Here is a 20874-nt window from a genome sequence, read left to right on the forward strand (position 1 = left end):
AACAAAGTACAGGCTTGATAATTTACTTAAAGTATAAAAGTAAAAGTAGAAACCACTTTTTTCATGCCGTTGCCTACATTTTAAATGGATGTCTGCCAATAGGACTAGATCTCCGTTGTGTTCATTTTCAATCATCTCGTCGTCCATGCTACTATGCTAACGCCACCGCCACCAAGCTGCAATGATTTGCCGCCTATGAATACCGCCGAATCTGTCGATTCATCTTGTAGTGGTGCGTCAAATGCAACGTAGATTCCCATCCAATTAGATTGAATTTGGTATTGATGACGTGAAAAATAATAACGGTAACTCTATTGAAATGATTCAAAACTAAAGTAACCAGCCAATTTTTAAAAATGTAAGGAGTAGAAAGTACAGATATTTGTGTAAAAATGTAAGGAGTAGAAGTAAAAAGTCGGCATAAAAATAAGTAGTAAAGTAAAGTAAAAATATCAGAAAAATCTACTTGAAAATCTACTTCCCATCTCTGGTTACCGTTCTTATATTATACAAACAATTTATCAATCCCATCTTTTAACTGAAATTCCTTTAATCTAACATATGCCCCTTAGCGGTCAGTATCAGGGAACACCGCACCAGAAAAACATTTGGTGTCTATTTGAAGTTTAGATCATCAAACAAATTTAAAGATGACATGCAATGATAAAAAAAATCTATCAATTACTTCATGTCATCCACCTCCTGAAGCAGCAAAGTAGCCCCAGACCATCACACGTCCACCAACATGTCTGACTGTTACTGAACCAAACCTTCAAAAAGCCTTTTCAGTCCTTGGGTTTTTCTCCCCAAACTTATCAGGGAAGATGGAGATGTTTTTGGTAAATTAAATGTGATTTGGCCCTTTGTGAACTTGTCAGCAGGGGTCCTGTCCTTGGAGATCTCCCATTAGTGCCGTTTTCACTTATGATCCCTGAAATAAAATAAGAATGAGGGCTGCAGGTTTTTTTTTCTGTCTTTAGTGACATGCATGGCTTGTTTGGCGTATTCTTAATTCTGTGGTTCCCAAGAATCCAAAAGTCAACGGAAAAGCTTTTTAACGCCTTCCAGGTTTATGACTTTGCTTTCTGTTATAGGATGCGTTTTGTTTGCAGGCTGACGTGTTTCTTTCTGGGATCTTTTTTCCTAAATAGTGTTGTTGAACAGGTTCGATTTCTTTATTCTACATGTTTGACAGATATCAGATATCGGTGCAACTTGAAAAATGAACCTCCAGCTGTGGTTGATCAACGTTAACGTGTGATTTAAAAAGTGGAGCAAATGCTGTTTCACATAGAGCCCATTTGAAATGGAAAGCTTTGATTTTCTTTTCATAAATTAAATCTTTTTAAAACAACTCTTAGTATTTGTCCAGCTTATCATCTTCTGATTTAATAAATTATTGTTATTGGTTTGTAGGAATAAAAACTTTGCGATCTCAGTAAAATGGGAAATTTAAGGCCATTAAGAGAATCGGGTTTCTGCTGACATATTTTAGTCATATGCTGTTTTTAATCCTTTATCTGAGACTGGTGATTAAGAAATTCAGACCCATTATTTGTAATACTTAAATCTATTTAGAGTTTTAATTTGTTATCCTAACTGAGGTAATTCCACCAGAACAGATTTCAGCTTTTACCTTCATGCCTCACTACATTTATGGCAGATATTTAGACCGAAGAGCTGACAGAACCTCTCTGCCGCCTTCTGAGTTTGTCTGAACCAAACCAGGCTGGTTTAGGGAGGCCTTTTTAAAGAGAAACATAAAACAGGTTGTAAAGGACTATACAGCCCATTTCTGATGCACGTTCAAGTAAAAACAGCAGAATCTGGTGCAGGTGAATGGATGGGTTTGAGAATCGAAGGAGTCTGCTCATCAACTGATTTCTCCTATAAAATTAGTGACCGTGAGAACACCAAGATCCACTTTATAAAAAATGACTAAATGCAGGAAATAAAGACGATTCTGCAGAGGCACGGCAGCTGAAAAATGTCCAAGGAGGCAGAAACGAAGCACAAATGGCCCCAGATGTCAAGTTTGACCTGTTCTCTAAATGTTAAGGTTCCTCATCAGCTGAACATCCTCCTTCTTCAGATCCTACTGTGGATCAGCTGGTGGATCCGGATCGCTGGTGCTTTCTCTTAGGGTGCTTTCTCTTAGATTTGTTCTGGTTCTTTCTCTTCTGGTTCCCCTTTCTATATGGATCAGCCTAGATGTTCCTGCCGTTCCTTTCTTGCTTCCCCTCCGAGAACCTCTCGCATCTTCCTTTGGTTCCCCCTCTGGATCATCTTCTCGATGTGGTTCCCTGAAGATCTGCACGTGTTTGCAGGATAACAGCGTCTCACACATGAGGAACAATGACTAGCTGTCAGAGCGAACGTCTGTCTCTGTTCAGCTGAATCCACAGCAGGACGCTCAGCCTCACAGCCCAACAGTAATGCAGTGTTTGGATGCATAAAGACTGTATAATTCAGCTGTATTCCGTATAAAAACACCACTGCGCCTGTTGTTAATGGGAGTATTCAGAGTATTCTCTGCTGTCTAATGATTGCCTAACTCAATGAAGCCTGAAACCCTTCTTTTCTCGTCTTCTACTACTCTGTATATTTTTTTAAAAAGTTTACAAGCTTTTCTTTCAGTGATTTAAAAGTTTCCAGCTGCAGGAACAACTGAGGACTTATTCTCCTCATCTGCTGTGCAACACATTCATGGATGTCACAATACAGGATTTATTTTCTCCAAACATCAGTGATTTCTGTCAGTCTGTTAATAGAGTGTTACCTTTAGACCAAACTGGTCTTTGGTTATGTGGACGACGTTAACAGAGATTATCCAAACACCCTAATGAGGGAAAAACATAGAGCTATCATTATCACACAGACATGTTCACCTTCCTTTGCTACAGTTATTATAATCATAACATTTTAGAAATGATGTTGCAATCTGAAGCTCCACCACTAGAGGTCAGGATATCTGCCTTTCTAGTTTAGGTGTGGCGTCTGTTAAATGTCCCATTATTCTTATAATTTTGACAGCAGATCCCAGTCTGTGATGGTTGCTTTGATTTCAGATGTAAATTTAACTCTGAACTCTAAATTTGAAAATATGAAGTTTTAATTTTTTTTCCACTTTTAGTTGCTGCCCGTTTAAAGCATGTTATTCTTTTTGTCTTGATTTTATTCTGGTAGTTTTTGGTTATAACTGAGTTATATCAAATTAACTTCTCTGTTTTAAAATGCTTTAAAAACACATTAAACATATTTTAACAGAATGAATAGTTTGTTTTCCATGATTATATTTCCAGATTGAAGCATGAAAGCAACTCAATAAATTATGGGGTTTATTAAATCTATCAGATTTCAAATCATGAACTTCCCAAATACATCTAAAGTCTCCGCTAAGTGCGGAGCCCATTCCCCCCGTCCTGCTCTCCCTCCGCTGGCTGGCGTCGGGGCTCACCGGTGCACTGGTGGAGCTGGGGGTGGATGCCCGGGGGACTGCTGGCTCATTCCTGGCGGCCTCTCCACTGGCCCCGGCCGGCCGGGGCTTTGCTGGGGCTCCTGTCTGGGGGTGGGGTGCCCTTGGGGCCTCGGATCCCTGGGGCCTGGGACTGGATCCGCTTCGGGGTGGGGCTGGGTGTTGTTCGGGGATTTTCGGGGTCGGTGCCGGTGCCTTCGCTACGATGCCGGTTCCTGGGCGGTGTTTCTTTCCTATGCCGGTTCTGTGGTATCGGTTCGGGGAGGGGGGGAGCTGCGCGGCATGGTGGGGTGCGGGTCTTGGGTCCTGTTTTGGGCTCCGGTTTTTCCGCTCGCACTTCTCCTCTTGCCTATTTATTTTAATTGTAATTATTAATTAATTTATTTATTTACCTATTTATTTATTTATTTATTTATTTTTTTTTTCTCTTCCTCGGTGGGGGGGAGCGGTTGCGGGCGGGTCGGTGTCTGGTGTCCGCTGTCGCATTGTGGGGGCCCCTTTTTTTTTTTTTTTTTTTTTTTTTTTTTTTCTCTTTTTTTCTTTGGGGGGTTTGGCATGTCTGTTTTCTCGGGGGGCAGGCGGGCCTGCTGGGTGGGGGTCCTGCTGGCGGCGCGCCGCTGGTGTGTGGGGGTCCGGGCGGCTCCGGCGGGGGTAGTGTTGGGGGGCCGGTCTGGGCGGGCTGGCTGCGCTGGCTGGGTATTCGGGTGGGTTTTCCCTCCTGGAGGCATGGCGGGGCTGCTCTGTTCCCGCTGATCGCGGCGGGTGGGGCTGCGGGGCGGGTGGGGGCCTGGGGTGGCTATGACCGGCGCGTGGTGGGGGGCCGGGGCGGCGGAGCTGCTCTGGCCGCGTGTCGGGGCCTGGTGCGGACTGCGGGGGGGGTGGCGGACGTGGCTGGGCTGCTTTGGCATCGTCCGGTGGGGGGGCGGCGCGGTTCGCTCCGCTCTGGCTTTGTGCTGCCCCTCGGGCTGCTGGGGGGGGTGGTTGCGCCGGCTGCGGTCTGCTCCTCTTGCGGTTTTGCGCCGGGCGGCTTTTCTGCTCTCGGGCTGATTCTGTGCGCGGTGTGTTTCGTTGCGCGCTGTTGGCATCGGTCTTGGTGGGGTGGGGCTGCGCTTTTGGCCGGGGGGGCGTTTTGGGGGGGGGTCCCGCGGCGCTCGTGGCCGGTTCGCGGCGGATGCGCATGGGCCCCGGCCGGGGGCGGGGCCGTCTTAGTGTTTTCCTGGGTGGTGCGGTCGCGGTGGGTGTTGCGGCCGGTCGCCGGGGCTTGGTGCGGGGGGGCGGGGCGTGTTTCGGTGCTCTGTGGGGCTGGGGCGTTTCGGTCGGCGCCGTGGGGGGGCTGGTGTTCGGCGCCCGGCCCTACTTCGGGGTGGCCGGCTGCCGGCGGGGCCCGCGGACTCGTCCCCGCGGCTCCCCGGGGCGCCGGCATGGCGGTGGCTGGGGGGCTTCCTCGTGGCTGTCTCTCCTCCTGCCTTGGTGGGGTCTGATTTCCGGGGCTGGCCCCGCCTTGGTGCCTTCGCTTCTGGGGTCCCCTTGGGCGCCTGGGGCTTTGGGTCTCCCGGCGCTGGACTCAGTGCTCTGGGGGGTGTGCCTCTCCGGCTCTCCACAACCACTATTGAGCATTTTTTCTATGGTTAAAACTTTACATGCACAAGTTCACCCTCACAAACAACTACAGGTGCTAGGCTTCAGGTACTTAGAGATTCACTTCCAAACAGAAACCCCACATTCATATCTTCAGGTAACACAGAGTACATGTCAGACTTAATAATATTACTTTAGTGATAGTTTCAAGGTGTTTGCTTTATTGTATATCTCGTACCATGTTTTTTGGTTGTGCTGTTCTTTTTTCTTTTTTTTTTTTTTTTTTCTCCATCTCATTACAGGTGTTGAAGCAGACTGAAAATGTTTTGTCATTGTCTCCTTCCTATCTCCTCTTTCTTTCATCTTTTGTCCTGTTTTTTTCTTTTTCCTTCTTCTTCTTCTGTTTTTCTGCTCTACTTACATTGCAGTGTCCATATGAACTGTAAAACTCCCTGCATAATTATAATAAAGCAATTTATATACATGAAACAAGTGGAGCGGTATGGCAATTGCGATACCGCTACACTTGTGAAAGTAAAATCTGTTGGGCTCCTTTTGGCATCAAGACAATTATTCTTATTGCCACCTTGCCAGACAGGACACTGTAAAAAAAAAAAAAAAAAAAAAAAAAAAATCATGAACTTCACAATGATTCAAAGATTTAACAAATAATTTGAGCATTTTTAAATGAACCATTATTGGTCAAATGTTTTTATTATTCCTGAACTTTTCTTCATAAAGAAAAGGATTTAAACCCCTGACTGGATCAGTTCATCGTCACTTTAAAACAACTACAGCAAAAAACATACTGAACATAGCTTAAAATAATAAAGCACAATAAAAGAATAAAATACAACATAAAAATATAGAATAAGACAATAATAAGAATTTGTTTAAGCTTAAAAAACAAGGTCACAACTACTAAATCCTGCCAGTGTTAAAAGTCAGTTAATAATGTCTTGAGCCGTGGTTTAAAGTTCGGCAGGTAAGGAGCCTCCCTGATGTGCAGAAGGAGGCTATTCCATAAACGAGGAGCAGTGATAGAGAAGGATCTGGCTCCTCTGAGCTTCCTCTTTAATCTCGGTACCTGCAGGAGCTGCTGACCTGAGGGACAGAGGAGGCAAGTAGGGGTGAAGAAACTCAGAGGTAAGATGGGGAAAGGTTATTTAGGCACAAAATTCAGTCCAGGGAACACACAGTAAGGCAGACCAGCTCCCATGTCAGAGGATGAAGAAAGCACATCCAGCCAGTCACAGTCAGAGAAACAGGGACTACACTGAAAAACAGCCCAAGCTGGAAAATCTGTAATCAAAGGTGTTGATGGCAGCAGTACAGCTGATATTTCTCTCCAGGATGGAGTCACAGCCAAACGGGAACAGACAAGGCGAAGCTGCCATGAGAAAAAGCAGAGAGAGCAGAACGTTAGATTGAACTAACAGATTCTGCAGAATGAGAGAATAGAGATGGAATGATGGAAATGGGGTTCCTATGTCCTCCAGCAGTCTAAGCCTATAGCAGCATAACTATAGAGATAGCTCAGGGTAACCTGAGCCACTCTAACTATAATCTTTATCAAAAAGGAAAGTTTTAAGCCTAGCCTTAAAAGTAGACAGGGTGTCTGCCTCACGGACTAAAACTGGTAGCTGGTTCCACAAGAGAGGAGCCTGGGAACTAAAAGATCTGCCTCCCATTCTACTTTTAGAAATTCTAGGAACCACTAGTAAACCTGCAGATTGAGAGTGAAGTGCTCTGTTAGGAACATAAGGAACAATCAGATCTCTGATATCAGATGGAGCTTGGCCATTTAAGGCTTTATATGTGAGAAGGAGGATTTTAAATTATTTTTTTTACAGGAAGCCAATGAAGAGAAGCCAGGATAGGAGAGATTTGATCTGGCTGAAATCAAATCTAAGATGCAGTGAGGTAGGGACAGGAGTGATGTGATCATACTTTGGAGTACCAGTGAAAAGAAGAGCAGCTGCGTTTTGCACCAGCTGTAAGCAAGACAGCAAAGACAGTCACACACACCATCATAAAGTCCATTACAGTAATCCAATCGAGATGAAATAAAAGCATGGATGACTATTTCAAAAGGTTGCCAGGAAAGAAAAGGTTTTAGTTTTGACTATTGTCTTAACTGATAAAAGTAAAATCTGACAACTGCTTTCCCATTTCAAAATCACTGTCCACCTTAAGGTGTCCTAGGTCTATACTAGTGAAGTCACAAGGGCGATTAGACCCAAAAACTATAACCTCACTTTTGTTCTCCTTAAAATGTAAAACGTTCAGGGCAAGCCAGACTTTAATGTCGTCTAAACGGCTCAATAAAGACTTCACTGAAAAACCATCTCCCTGCTTTAGGGGCGAATAGATTTGTCAGTCATCAACATTAAAATAGAAATCAATCCTGTCTCCTCAGTATGTAACCGAGTGGCAGAAAATGCAAAGAAAAGAGTAGGGGCCCTAAAATTGAGCCCTGCGGGACCCCGTAGGATTGCAGTTGGAGGACCTGGACTTCTTGTTCTAATCCAAACGGCTCCATCTGAGCGGAACATGGTTAGCTGAAGCAGGTTTATACGTTGAGGTCAGAAAAACAATCCCACTAAAAGGGTTTTTAAGGCCACCATTGGGACAGGTGAGTCTCTGATCCAAACTTCTGATCCAAACTGCTCCATGTTTGAGTGGCTGTTGCTTATGAGGACCCTGTTATCGTCAGAAAATCCCCTTGCACTTCATCAGTTCATGTTTGCTCTATTTTGCAGAGGAGTTAAGCAACTAAGTATGTATTATTTTCTGATACACTAATTAGTCTACTTAAAGAGAAATGACTGGCGCCTGCCTTGTTGAGATCACAAGTCTTTTAAATTGCAGCAAGGACATCAACAAATGCACAACCTGTGAATCATATCGATATTAGCTTTAAAACTAAATATTAGACGTCGGCTATTCCTCGGATATAATTCCCATCAACACCTTTGTTTATAGATGTTGGAGATCGGCCTGTATTTCAGTGTAGTCCTGTTTCCTTGACTGCAACTGGCTGGATGTGCTCTCTTCATCCTCTGGCATGGGAGCTGGCTGGGAGCTCGTCTGCCTGGCTGTGTTTCCTGGACGGGGTCGCCTTTTACAGCTGCTTTTTGTATCTCTGCTTCTGTCTCCTTGAAACCCAGTCAGCCTCAGCAGATGGCCGCTCACTCTGAGCCTGGTTCCTCTGGAGCTTTCTTCCTGTTTAAAGGGAGTTTTTCCTCTCCACTGTCGCTACAGGCTTTCTTAATGCAATCAATTGGTTTTCCTTAGATAGAAAACTTTGAACCAATCTGGTGAACTGTAAAGTGCCTTGAGATTACGTGTGTTGTGAATTAGTGCTATATAGATAAACTAAAGTGAATGGAAATTGAATTCACAGATATATAAGGAGCTGATTTTGTCACAGAAACATGAGGATTAAGCCTGTTCCAGCAGGTCATGAGAACCCAACTGAAAATCACATGGTGTTAGTAGAGGTAGAGAAAAACATTTTCAAGTCCTAATTTCTAACTTGATGCTATGATAATTACCAGTGGTCTAAACTTAAAACTTAATCAGCTGCTTATGCAGGACTTGTTTAAACTCCAATCTATAATTGATATTAAACGATAAAAATAAAATGTTTAACAAGCTGGAACAAGTCAATTGTTTTTGTTTATGTTCACTCTACCGACACATCGAGCAAAGGAAGAAAATAAGCCTATTTTCTGTGAATAAAACTGTTTTTATAATATATGTTTGAAAAGTAAGTTTGCAGTAACATTTACTACAATGTAGAACCAACACTTAGCCTGAGGGGGGGATGAGGGGGGATTGCATCCCCCTTCTTAAAAAAATCTTAAAAATCATCCACCTTCTTAAATGACAATCCCCTGTGACATTTTATCACTGAATGTGTATATTTCTATTATATATCAGCAGTAAGGGCAATAATATTGCCCTTTCAATATTTTTTAGGCTGTGCGCTTATGAATAGACAGCGTGATTTGAGGGAATGTGAAAATAAGAAGGGAAGGGAGTCTTCGGCAGGTTCCAGGTTCTAACTTTAACAAAAAAAAGTGTCCAAAATCATCTAGAATGGTGTTGATAGCAAAATCCGATTTGAACAGAGAATTTATTCATCGCACACTGACTGCGGCACATCGACTGGCGAATAAAATCCTATTAATTTGAATTTATCTGTCCACCAAAGCTATCAATATTAGGACATCCATGTATAAGAAATATGAAAACATTAAGAATATGTTTAAAATTTCCCTTTTCATTCATATTTCAATCCATTTTCTCATCAATGGTCGTGAGTTTAGGGCGATGCACCGTCAGGTACGGTGGCTGAGAAGTGCAAAACACATTTACAATTCAAAAACACATTAACCCCTAGAACCCTACGGACCCACCGGTGGGTCCAGCTGCTACGTGACCTCGTAATTTTAACAAACCCCCAGTATTGATGTAAAAAACACATTTGGCACTGTTTGGTGAAATTTTTAGATAAATTTGCCAAAATGGCCTCTCCGTCTAAGAAATTTCTCACTAATACCATTCTAAAATAAATATGATTCATCTGATTGAGTCCAAATTTGGTATATTTTTACACAACATTTAGATTTAAAAGTCTGTACTACTTTTTTGTGCTATAAATAATATTTTGGTAGTGTTTTGCAATGTTTTTTTGGCGAGGTTCAAAAAATGCAAAATATTTTGTATTTTGTCCCTAATATTTCAGGCAGGATCAAAGCTACAATGGTGCTGACACCAGAAAACCATTCATGACATCTTACCTTTACAGACGTACCAAAAGTTTCTTCTTAAATCTAAGAGCTGTGAGGCTATAAGTGATTTACTTTTGTGTGTTTTTGTCAGGCAGAAATTTATTTATACCCCCTGAGGGTGTAAGAGGTTAACAAATAAAAAACAAAATAACATTTGAAGAAACAAAATTATATTTTATGAAACAAATGTATTTTTGAAAAAAAAGCTAAAATTTTTAATAACAAATTTACATTTTAGGAAACAAATTCACATTTTAAATAAGTTAGATTTTAGGTGAGAGAAAGTTTCATTTTAGAGAAAAAAAATACATTATAGGGAAACAAATTTACATAAAAAAAAAAATTGACCGTTTGGAAACACTTGTACAAGTGCAAAGACAAAACTGCAAGTGGCAAAACACAGTTACATAGCCAAAAACAAATGAACAAAAGACGGCTACACGGAAAGGGAATGTCCCAGTGGCCGGATGTGACGTCACCATTACCCTGACTTGTAGTACAAACAGCTCAATTCTCCTGCTTCACGTGAAAAGTCAGCGGCGATTTTAGATGGAAAGAATTGCACTGAACCTGTTTTTCTAAAGTTTACGCTAACCGAACATTGTTTTGCCCTTATTGTGGAGCAAATTTCAGCCAATTTACACCATTTTGTTCTTCGTTCGGACGGTCTCTGGAACTTTTACGGGACACGGACCAGGTTGCAGGACCAGAGACCGTCCACACGAATAACAAAATGGTGTAAATTGGCTGAAATTTGCTCCACAATAAGGGCAAAACAATGTTCGGTTAGCGTAAACTTTAGAAAAACAGGTTCAGTGCAATTCTTTCCATCTAAAATCGCCGCTGACTTTTCACGTGAAGCAGGAGAATTGAGCTGTTTGTACTACAAGTCAGGGTAATGGTGACGTCACATCCGGCCACTGGGACATTCCCTTTCCGTGTAGCCGTCTTTTGTTCATTTGTTTTTGGCTATGTAACTGTGTTTTGCCACTTGCAGTTTTGTCTTTGCACTTGTACAAGTGTTTCCGAACGGTCAATTTTTTTTTAGATGTAAATTTGTTTCCCTATAATGTATTTTTTTTTCTCTAAAATGAAACTTTCTCTCACCTAAAATCTAACTTATTTAAAATGTGAATTTGTTTCCTAAAATGTAAATTTGTTTTTAAAAATTTAAACTTTTTTTTTCAAAAATACATTTGTTTCATAAAATATAATTTTGTTTCTTCAAATATTATTTTGTTTTTTATTTGTTAATGTGTTTTTGAATTGTAAATGTGTTTTGCACTTCTCAGCCACCGTACTCAGGGGAGGTAATTCTGGTCACAACAGATGAAACCCGGAGGAGAGCATCCAAGCAGGGGCGGATTTAGGAAATTTGGGGCCCTCTGAATTTAGAAGACAACTCATAATACAGACCCGTTATAGATACAGAAATGTGATGTAAATGTCTGGATAATGGTCATAAATTAATTGAATGTTGAGATCTGACTGCAAGGTCCCTCGTGTGACCTGCAGAGTGCCTGTCGTCTGGTCAATGGTAAATAGCTTCGATTCGACGAACCTGTTAGAATATTTTTAACTCATTCATTGCCAGCAGGTAGTCTAGCTTACTTTAAATTAGCCAATAGAAGCAATACTAATTTTCTGATAAACAGTTTATTTTGTAAAATACTCTAAATTAATATGTACAAGGTGAGTAAAATTATTAGATTTTATAGGCTTATTTCATTTTCAGGCTAATTCTAACGTATTTGAATTTGTAAGCAGTTTTTTTCAGATTTTGAAAATTATTTCGGCTGTTTCAATTTAACTGATTAGATTTGAATGCAAAAATATTTGACTTGAAAAGATTCAGATATTCATTTGCATTGTTTTATGAGGTTTTGTTCCAAATCTTAAAGGAATAGTACACCCAAAACATGATTAGCCTTCATTTTCTACTCACCCCCATGCTGAACAACACTCTGTAGTACTTTTTTGATATCTCAAATGCATCTGGAGATCTGGGAGGCTTCTTGCTGTCTGCTGACATTCAAATAATGGAGGTCTATGGCGCCCGAGGCAGAAAGGTCCATAAAAGTCCACAAAAAAACGTGTCAATATTCCTCCATACTGCTCGCCCAATGTATTCCAAGTGTCCTGAGTGGGTAGCGTCCAGAATTTACTCGAAACAAAGTCATTTAGAATGTTTTTAGAGCCTAAACAGTAGTGTATAGGATTTCCTAAAAGCGTGTTCACGAGTCTACGGAAACCGCGGCAGACCAAACCAGATAAAAGTGCGCATTCAGCTCGGCAAAGAACTCATGCTCTTCCTCAACACTGAAGTCCTCAGACATTTTTCTTTCGTTGTTTCTTTCTTTGCACAGGTAAACAGCACATTTCTTCTTCTACGCTTGCATTATCGGCAGAGCAGACGCTGAATGCGCACTTTCATCTGGTTTGGTCTGCCGCGGTTTCCGTAGACTCGTGAACGCGCTTTCAGGAAATCCTATACACTACTGTTTAGGCTCTAAAAACATTCTAAATGACTTCGTTTCGAGTAAATTATGGATGCTACCCACTCAGGACACTTGGAATACATTGGACGAGCAGTATGGAGGAATATTGACACGTTTTTTGTGGACTTTTATGGACCTTTCTGCCTCGGGCGCCACAGACCTCCATTATTTGAATGTCAGCAGACAGCAAGAAGCCTCCCAGATCTCCAGATGCATTTGAGATATCAAAAAAGTACTCCAGAGTGTTGTTCAGCATGGGGGTGAGTAGAAAATGAAGGCTAATCATGTTTTGGGTGTACTATTCCTTTAGTGGATTCATTGCCAAAATATTTTCCAAAGTAAAATCAAAGAAGTGTCCCAACTAGACTATGACGATGGGATGAAAGAAGATGAAGGAGGGACTGGGATCAGTCCCAGTGGGAAATGAGTCCCTAACTATGTAGGAGCAGTGATAGCCATGCCAGTCCAGGAACTGACTGCAGTTCTACTGTAAGATGCCTTGGTCAAGATAAATGGCCGCCGTTCCTAACATGTAGCAACCAGACCATGCATATTGCTTTAGGTTAATAGAATATATTAATTAGGCTATGCATACTTCCAAAAAAAAAAAAAAAAAAACTACCACCCCCCCCCTTTTTTATTTTATTTATTTTTTTTTTTTTTTACAACTCGACTACTGTATAGAACCTGTACTTTTACTTTTTCTTAAGTGAAAGAGTTCAGTCAGTGTATTTGACTTTGACCTGAGTCTTTTTCAAACAGGTATCAGATAAATAACATATTTATCATAACATAGTATTTGAACTGTCCTGGTGTTTCGGGTTATTTGTTATGGTTCGCTCTGTAATTCAAGTGTTTGTTGTTCCTCTATTTAATCTGTGTCTCTGTGATGTCATCAGTCTGCCTCTCTGTTCCTTCGTCTCGCTCAGCACTCTGCTGACATTCTTTCTGCTGACATTCTTTTTGCTGACGGCCTCCATGACGTGGTCACATCTCCACAATATCTGGATTCTTCCTCTCACTGTTGGATTGCAGTCCCTGCGCGCACCCTCCTTTGAACCTCTTTATTTGTAAAGCACTTTAAAACAAATCGATCTTCACAAGTTTCTGCAAATAAAAGATACAGGAAACAAAAACTAAGAAGATTATACAAAAATATATGCTATGAAAATGTAGATAAATCAAAGAAGAAATAAAAGAGAATAGTAAATAAACACCAACCTCCCAGGAAGTGCAAACAATTGGCAAAAAGTGTCTTTTGAGAATGTTTTCATATTGCAGCGGGATGAGGCCTGTCTGTGTGAAGGTGGCTCATTTTATATACACTATATTGCCAAAAGTATTTGCTCACCCATCCAAATTATTGGAATCAGGTGTTCCAATCACTTCCATGGCCACAGGTGTATAAATTCAAGCACCTAGGCATGCAGACTGTTTTTACAAACATTTGTGAAAGAATGGGTCGCTCTCAGGAGCTCAGTGAATTCCAGCGTGGAACTGTGATAGGATGCCACCTGTGCAACAAATCCAGTCGTGAAATTTCCTCGCTCCTAAATATTCCACAGTCAACTGTCAGCTGTATTATAAGAAAATGGAAGTGTTTGGGAACGACAGCAACTCAGCCACGAAGTGGTAGGCCACGTAAACTGACGGAGCGGGGTCAGCGGATGCTGACGCGCATAGTGCGAAGAGGTCGCCAAATTTCTGCAGAGTCAATCACTACAGACCTCCAAACTTCATGTGGCCTTCAGATTAGCTCAAGAACAGTGCGCAGAGAGCTTCATGGAATGGGTTTCCATGGTCGAGCAGCTGCATCCAAGCCATACATCACCAAGTGCAATGCAAAGCGTCGGATGCGGTGGTGTAAAGCACGCCGCCACTGGACTCTAGAGCAGTGGAGACACGTTCTCTGGAGTGACGAATCGCGCTTCTCCATCTGGCAATCTGATGGACGGGTCTGGGTTTGGCGGTTGCCAGGAGAACGGTACTTGTCTGACTGCATTGTGCCAAGTGTAAAGTTTGGTGGAGGGGGGATTATGGTGTGAGGTTGTTTTTCAGGAGCTGGGCTTGGCCCCTTAGTTCCAGTGAAAGGAACTCTGAATGCTTCAGCATACCAAGACATTTTGGACAATTCCATGCTCCCAACTTTGTGGGAACAGTTTGGAGCTGGCCCCTTCCTCTTCCAACATGACTGTGCACCAGTGCACAAAGCAAGGTCCATAAAGACATGGATGACAGAGTCTGGTGTGGATGAACTTGACTGGCCTGCACAGAGTCCTGACCTCAACCCGATAGAACACCTTTGGGATGAATTAGAGCGGAGACTGAGAGCCAGGCCTTCTCGTCCAACATCAGTGTGCGACCTCACAAATGCGCTTCTGGAAGAATGGTCAAAAATTCCCATAAACACACTCCTAAACCTTGTGGACAGCCTTCCCAGAAGAGTTGAAGCTGTTCTAGCTGCAAAGGGTGGACCGACGTCATATTGAACCCTATGGATTAGGAACGGGATGTCACTTAAGCTCATATGTGAGTCAAGGCAGGTGAGCAAATACTTTTGGCAATATAGTGTATTTAGAGGGGCTACAGAGAAAGCATGATCACATCAAAGTGTCTGCAGCATTTTGAACCATCTGCAGACCTGACAGTGTCACTTCTCCTAAACATCACGGGTTACAGTAATCCAGTTTGGATTAAATAAAATCATAGATTACTTTTTCAAGGAGCTGCTTTTTAATAGGGACTACCTGATGGAAGAAGCTTGGTTTCACAACTGCCCTAATTTGACTGTCGATTTTCAGGTCAGCATCCATCTTGAAGGTATAGTGGTGGATTTCCGCCAATTTTGAAAAAACCCGACCTTCTCCAGTTTGAAAAAAATGCACATGCCCAACCCTGTACCCTCTTCCAAGAGGGAACTGCTATAAAAAGTGTGAGAGCATGCACAAACCCCTTTCTCCTCATGCACGCTCTGTTCAAAAGTTGCTGTTTTCATCCCTCTCACAAGCAGAGCATGTGAGTGGAGTGTGGAGCGCGCCGCAGAGCGGAGCAGAAGAAATATGGTGGAGCATAGAGCGGTTTACAATGCTAAGGCCTGAGCGAGGATTTTGCCCCACTCCAGTTCACTCAGATGCAATCGTGTCAATTAAAAATGTAGGATTAAGGGCAAAATAGATTCTGCAACCGCACACATCAAATGTCGCTTGGGTCTAGTCGCAAAAAAGTTTTGCTGGTATGCTTCTGCACCATCACTATGGAATTTCTAGGGACACATAGCAGTTTCCCGCCAAAGTGCAATGGGGAGCCTATACGAGAACTCTCGAGAACATCGGCGGCGGGAGTGTTTATCTTGTAAAACAACAATGGCGCGTCTGCAAGATATCACGGTCACGGAGATGGATCTAGAGTTGCTATACATTGAAGAGGAACGGGTTCTGTTAATGGAATAGGCAGAAAGGCTGATTAACCTTTTGTCGTAGTTGTCCATTGTAGTTGCTCCTCGGTTTTTGAAAAATGGCGCGCCCCGCCACCGAATCGAGAAGGACAACCACACAGACAGCCCTAAAGGCATACCAAGGACCAATCACAGCTGCTTTTTGTTTGCGCATGTCCGCTTGAGGTCTGCGCGGGTTTGCGACCGTCTGACGTGTAGTCAGGATTTTTTTGACAGAGACAGATTTGAAGGTTGCAGAGGCTATGCGTCAGAAGCATAAATTGGCTTTTATAAAATTTGCAAAATAACATTTATTTGATTTAAGTGTGTTAAAAAGTGGGATAAAATATCATAACAACATACACTAACTTTACTTAACAATACAGAGTGGGTTTTCATTAAGTGATCGTTGTGGTAAGAGCCTGTTTTTGAAAATGGATCGAATTTGCAATGGAATGCAAAGTGACCTTTTTTAACGTAATCTAGTAAAATAAGTTATAAATAAAATAGAAAACTCGGGGAAATGTGAATGGAGCGAGGTGATACGTTCACATCTGGGAAACAGTGCGATAATTTAACAGCCAGTTAAATAAGACAATACACATGTATCGGTCACATCATTAAATCAAACACCATGTGTCTCAGGGCCCTGGCATAATTACATTTATGTTGGGATCCAGAGGTTTGCCCTCCAGAGGGCGCCGTGGATCTTTTCCTGGGAGCTGGTGCTCAGCGCTCACAGCTGATCCCCATCAGCTGATTATTAAGCTCTCCATTTATAAGCTGAAGGAGAGCTTCCCTCTGAGCCGGATTGTTGTTCCCTGTTTTGGTTAAGCAAGCCTGAGCCACCCTGCCTGTCTGAACATGTAAACCTGTATCTGTACCTGAACCTGTAAACCTGAACCTAACCTGCTCTGTCCTCTCTGCCTCCCAGGTAGAACTCTGTCTTATCCAATAAATTATTGGACTTTTATCCTGCCTGTGTGTCTGTGAGTTCTGCATCTGGGCTAGTAAACCTACCTGATCATGACAATTCTCCTTAAAATTTGAGCGAGAGTGGAACGATTTCTCCGGAGCGGCAAGAAAAATAAGGTGAGCACGGAGCGGATTTTGAGCAGAGCGTCCTGGCGCAACTTTGAGCGGCGCAGCGAATGAGCGAACATACTCCTGAGCGGCCTACTCCGTTCGCATGCTTACTTTCCAAAATATTAGCAATTTTTCCACTATCAGACTAACTACCGGTAAATGAAAATGATGATGAGCACGGCCTTACATAAACATATCACCCAAATGATTGACAATTAGGAGGACCACTTATTTAGATGATCCACACGGAAAAAGAACATCCTTAACTATAGCTTTCACTACTTGCTTTGTAAACAATTTAAGGCAATCTGTCAAGATTTATAGAGGAAGTCTCTAATCTATTACTAAAAAACATCACTTCTGTTTTTGTTCATTAGATACTGAAGGTTTTGGGACGTCTGTGCCTTTAGATTGTGAAATAATTTAAACAGAGAATATCGTGATCTACAAATTTGGAAGTCATCAGTGTAAGAGTGAAATTAAACCTCATGTTTCCTGACATTAGAGCTGAGTAGCAGTAGTACTAAGCAGAGGGCCCAGTACAGAGCCCTGTGGGACGCCATAACAAAGAGAGGACGATCATAATCATCCATTTAACTGAGAACATTTGGTGATCTAACTATTTTTTAAACCTCAGTCAATAGTTTAGCACCTACCCACTGTGGTCCACCATGTCTGATGTATAATACTAAGGCAGTCGACAGAGTTAGTAGTTAGGTACACATCATTAAAATCTCTTACTCTGTACTATGCATGTCATATATAGATCGATGCCCTGCTGTTGTTTTGGTCACTTCCAAAGATCTTTGTTGCTGTAAAAGCTCCTGAGAAGACAACTCACCTTCCAGCCACCAATACGTAGAAGTTGGAGATCAGTTTGATTTTAAGTGTAGTCCTGTTTCTCTGACTGTGGCTGGCTGGATGTGCTCTCTGTCGTCCTCTGTAATGGGAGCTGGCTCGGAGCTCGTCTGCCTGGCTGCGTGTTTCCTGGACCGGGCCGCATTTTATAGTTGCTTTTTGTATCTCTGCTTCTGTCTCCTTGAACCCCAGTCGGCCTCAGCAGATGGCCGCTCACACTGAGCCTGGTTCTGCTGGAGGTTTCTTCCTGTTAAAAGGGAGTTTTTCCTCCCCACTGTTGCTAAAATCTTGATTAGTGTAAGGGATTGCTTTCGAGTCAATGAGTCGATGCAATCAGCTGGTTTTCCTTAGATAGAAAACTTTGTTGAATTATAAAGTGCCTTGAGATGGCATGTGTTGTGAATTGGCGCTATAGAAATAAACTGAATTTAATTGAATATTGGACATACAGCACGTCCCTGAGACCTAAATGCTTTTTTCAAAACGGCCCACAGCTTCCTATAGACGTGAGGTTAGAGAAATGTATCTTGGTATTTGCATCAGAAAAACAGTTTCTGTTCGTTTCTGTTGGATCCTTGCTTTGTTTTAAAAATCCAACGAATTTCAAGTTCCAAGAATCTGACCACCGATGAGGAGGTTTGCAATCAGTCTTGGAGCTGAGAGTCAAGCACTGAACTGCTCCTTTATTAGAGAACTGCATAGAGCCTTGAGAGGGACCCAGTGGGTCAGTGACGGCCCCGGTCGGGTCAGAGGTTCTGAACACAGCCTCCATTCAATAAACAATTTATCCAGCAAACAGAACTAAATTATTACAGGAAGCAGTTTGTCTCTAGGAGACGGCGACTGGCGGACATTTATAAAAAAACACAAAACGGCTTCCTGCCAAGTTTTCTAACCACTTGGACTCCAGTCAGGACCTGGAAGCACTGAGGAGAAATCTCACCCAGCAGAGACAAAGCAGAGGAAGTTCTGTGACTCAGAGTTTTTCTATGAAATATGATGTTTGATTTTGTGCTGAGCTGCTGAGTTTGCTCCGTGGTCAGCTGCTGCAGTCAGCTGGTCGATCTGGATTGAATGTGTTCTTTGTCTGCAGGCGTGGTGAACGGCCTCTGAAGCAAGAAATGACTCACAGAAGGAGCATCTCTGATCTTCACAGCAAATGTCACTTATTGAACTGTTCTCCTCTTATAGGTGCACCATCAGTCTAACCCATGGCGTCTGGATCTTTGATCTCACTCTCTTCAGGTTTCTTTTGGTCAGAGGTGTCAAAAGTGAGGCCTGGGGGCCATTTGCAGCCCCTCAACTGATTTTCTGCGCCCCTCACTGCAGTTGAAGACTGATTTGTTCCCCCAATCCAGGAGGTTCACACTGATTGCAACTTTAGCTTTAATCAGAGACAAATTACTAAAACTATTACTAAAAAGTAAAAGCTCACAACTTGAACTTTTACATCAAAATAATGATTTCTTTCCAAAAATAATTAATCCACAGAACCTCAAGAGTGGAGCAGCATGGAATTCATACTTTTAATGAGAAAAAATATGCACTATATAAATAAGTAAATAAATATGTTATATGCATTCAAAATATATAAATGTTTACTTCAGGTTGCCATGGTAATGTCAACATGAAAAGCAGGTGAAGGTCCTAGTAGCTCGATGATGGAGCTGAGAAATGGTTTCTTCTCTGCATTACGTTTCTAAGATTCAAGCCCGTCTTTTAGATGGTCTCACATGTTCTTCAAGCTCTGATATATGATGGGATCCATGTTAGATTTAATGAGCAGCAGAGGAGTTTAACGTCAAAACCGTTACCCATGCCTCACATTCAGTTTAACGATTATTTCAGGGAATAATTTGTTTAATTTGAGCTAAACTTTCCCTTTGTTCTGATCTCATATCCCCATAATAAAAGTCCTGGCTGGTCCTTGTTGACCTATTTTATGGTAAAATTCAGTCTGGAGTTTGTATTTTTCTTGGAAAGTGAAAGTTTCCTCCTACAGAAGTGAGGCTTTGCTGTTGGCGTTCTGGTTATACAGCTGTGAAGCTGTGCATCAACAGCAGCAGGAGCTTCCTGGAGGCTCTGAGACAACACTAAAGGGTTTTTACAGATTTTATTTTTTATTTTTATTTTTTTACATGACTTAAACTTTGTTCTAAAAAAATCACTTAATATGCATAAATAAATATACATGTTTTCCTGCCACTGAAGTCCATAGAAAAAGCTTTCTAATAAAATAATATTCCTCTTTTGGTCCATATCTGATGTTTGCTCCTGTCAGTTTAAAATACAAACATCTTTCCTGTGAATATTATGATTCAAGGGTTAAATAACTTGTATCATGAATGAATCAGTTCCCTCATGCAGGATGAATTATTAAATTGAATTAAACTGAATCAGTTGGTGCTGACTAGATCAATGCTCCTATGTTAACTTCAGGGAAAGTTTTCATAGTAAAGCATGTTTGCTGCTGCAGCTGCTGGAACAACAGTCGTCCCTCTGTGAGCTGCAGCCGATGGTCCTGTCTGTTACCAACTCAGGCCCCCTTCCTGGTCTGAGCGCAGCACCGAGACAAACTCAGAGACGCCACACAAATCATCTCAGCTGAGATTTCAAAACGCTGCTCGTTGGACTGGATAGACATAGAGGTGGCTAGAATACACAATAAGTAAATAAAAGTAGAACTATTTCATCATATCTTTACTCAAGTAAAAGAAAAAAATAGCCTTTAAAGAAATTTCTCAAGTAAGAGTAAAAACGTATGTACTAAAAAGGGTTTTTAAGTTATTTAATATTTTAATGATGATGTAAAAGTGTTTCAAAGAAGACAGAAATAATATTTTCATTTCATTCTAGGAAATGTTGGTAGAAGATGAGAAACCAATGCTCATAATAGTTAATGGATAAGTAATGATACAGATTAATTAACTGAGTAAAGGTCACTTTTTAAGTTTTCATAATGGAAAAGGTACCAGAGTTTGTTTAACAGGAAATATAGTCTCATGTTTGGGTCTTGCTCTGGTTTCAAATAACATGAGTAACAGATGTGAATGGAATTTAAATGATGATAGTAATGTAGGTAATGATCACTTTCCAATATTATGCTGTGTGAATTCAGATATGGAAGTTAAAGAAGTTTACATGATG

The sequence above is a fragment of the Cyprinodon tularosa genome, unplaced genomic scaffold (assembly GCF_016077235.1).
Source record: "Cyprinodon tularosa strain WSP-4 unplaced genomic scaffold, ASM1607723v1 ctg180, whole genome shotgun sequence".
Classification (NCBI taxonomy): domain Eukaryota; kingdom Metazoa; phylum Chordata; class Actinopteri; order Cyprinodontiformes; family Cyprinodontidae; genus Cyprinodon; species Cyprinodon tularosa.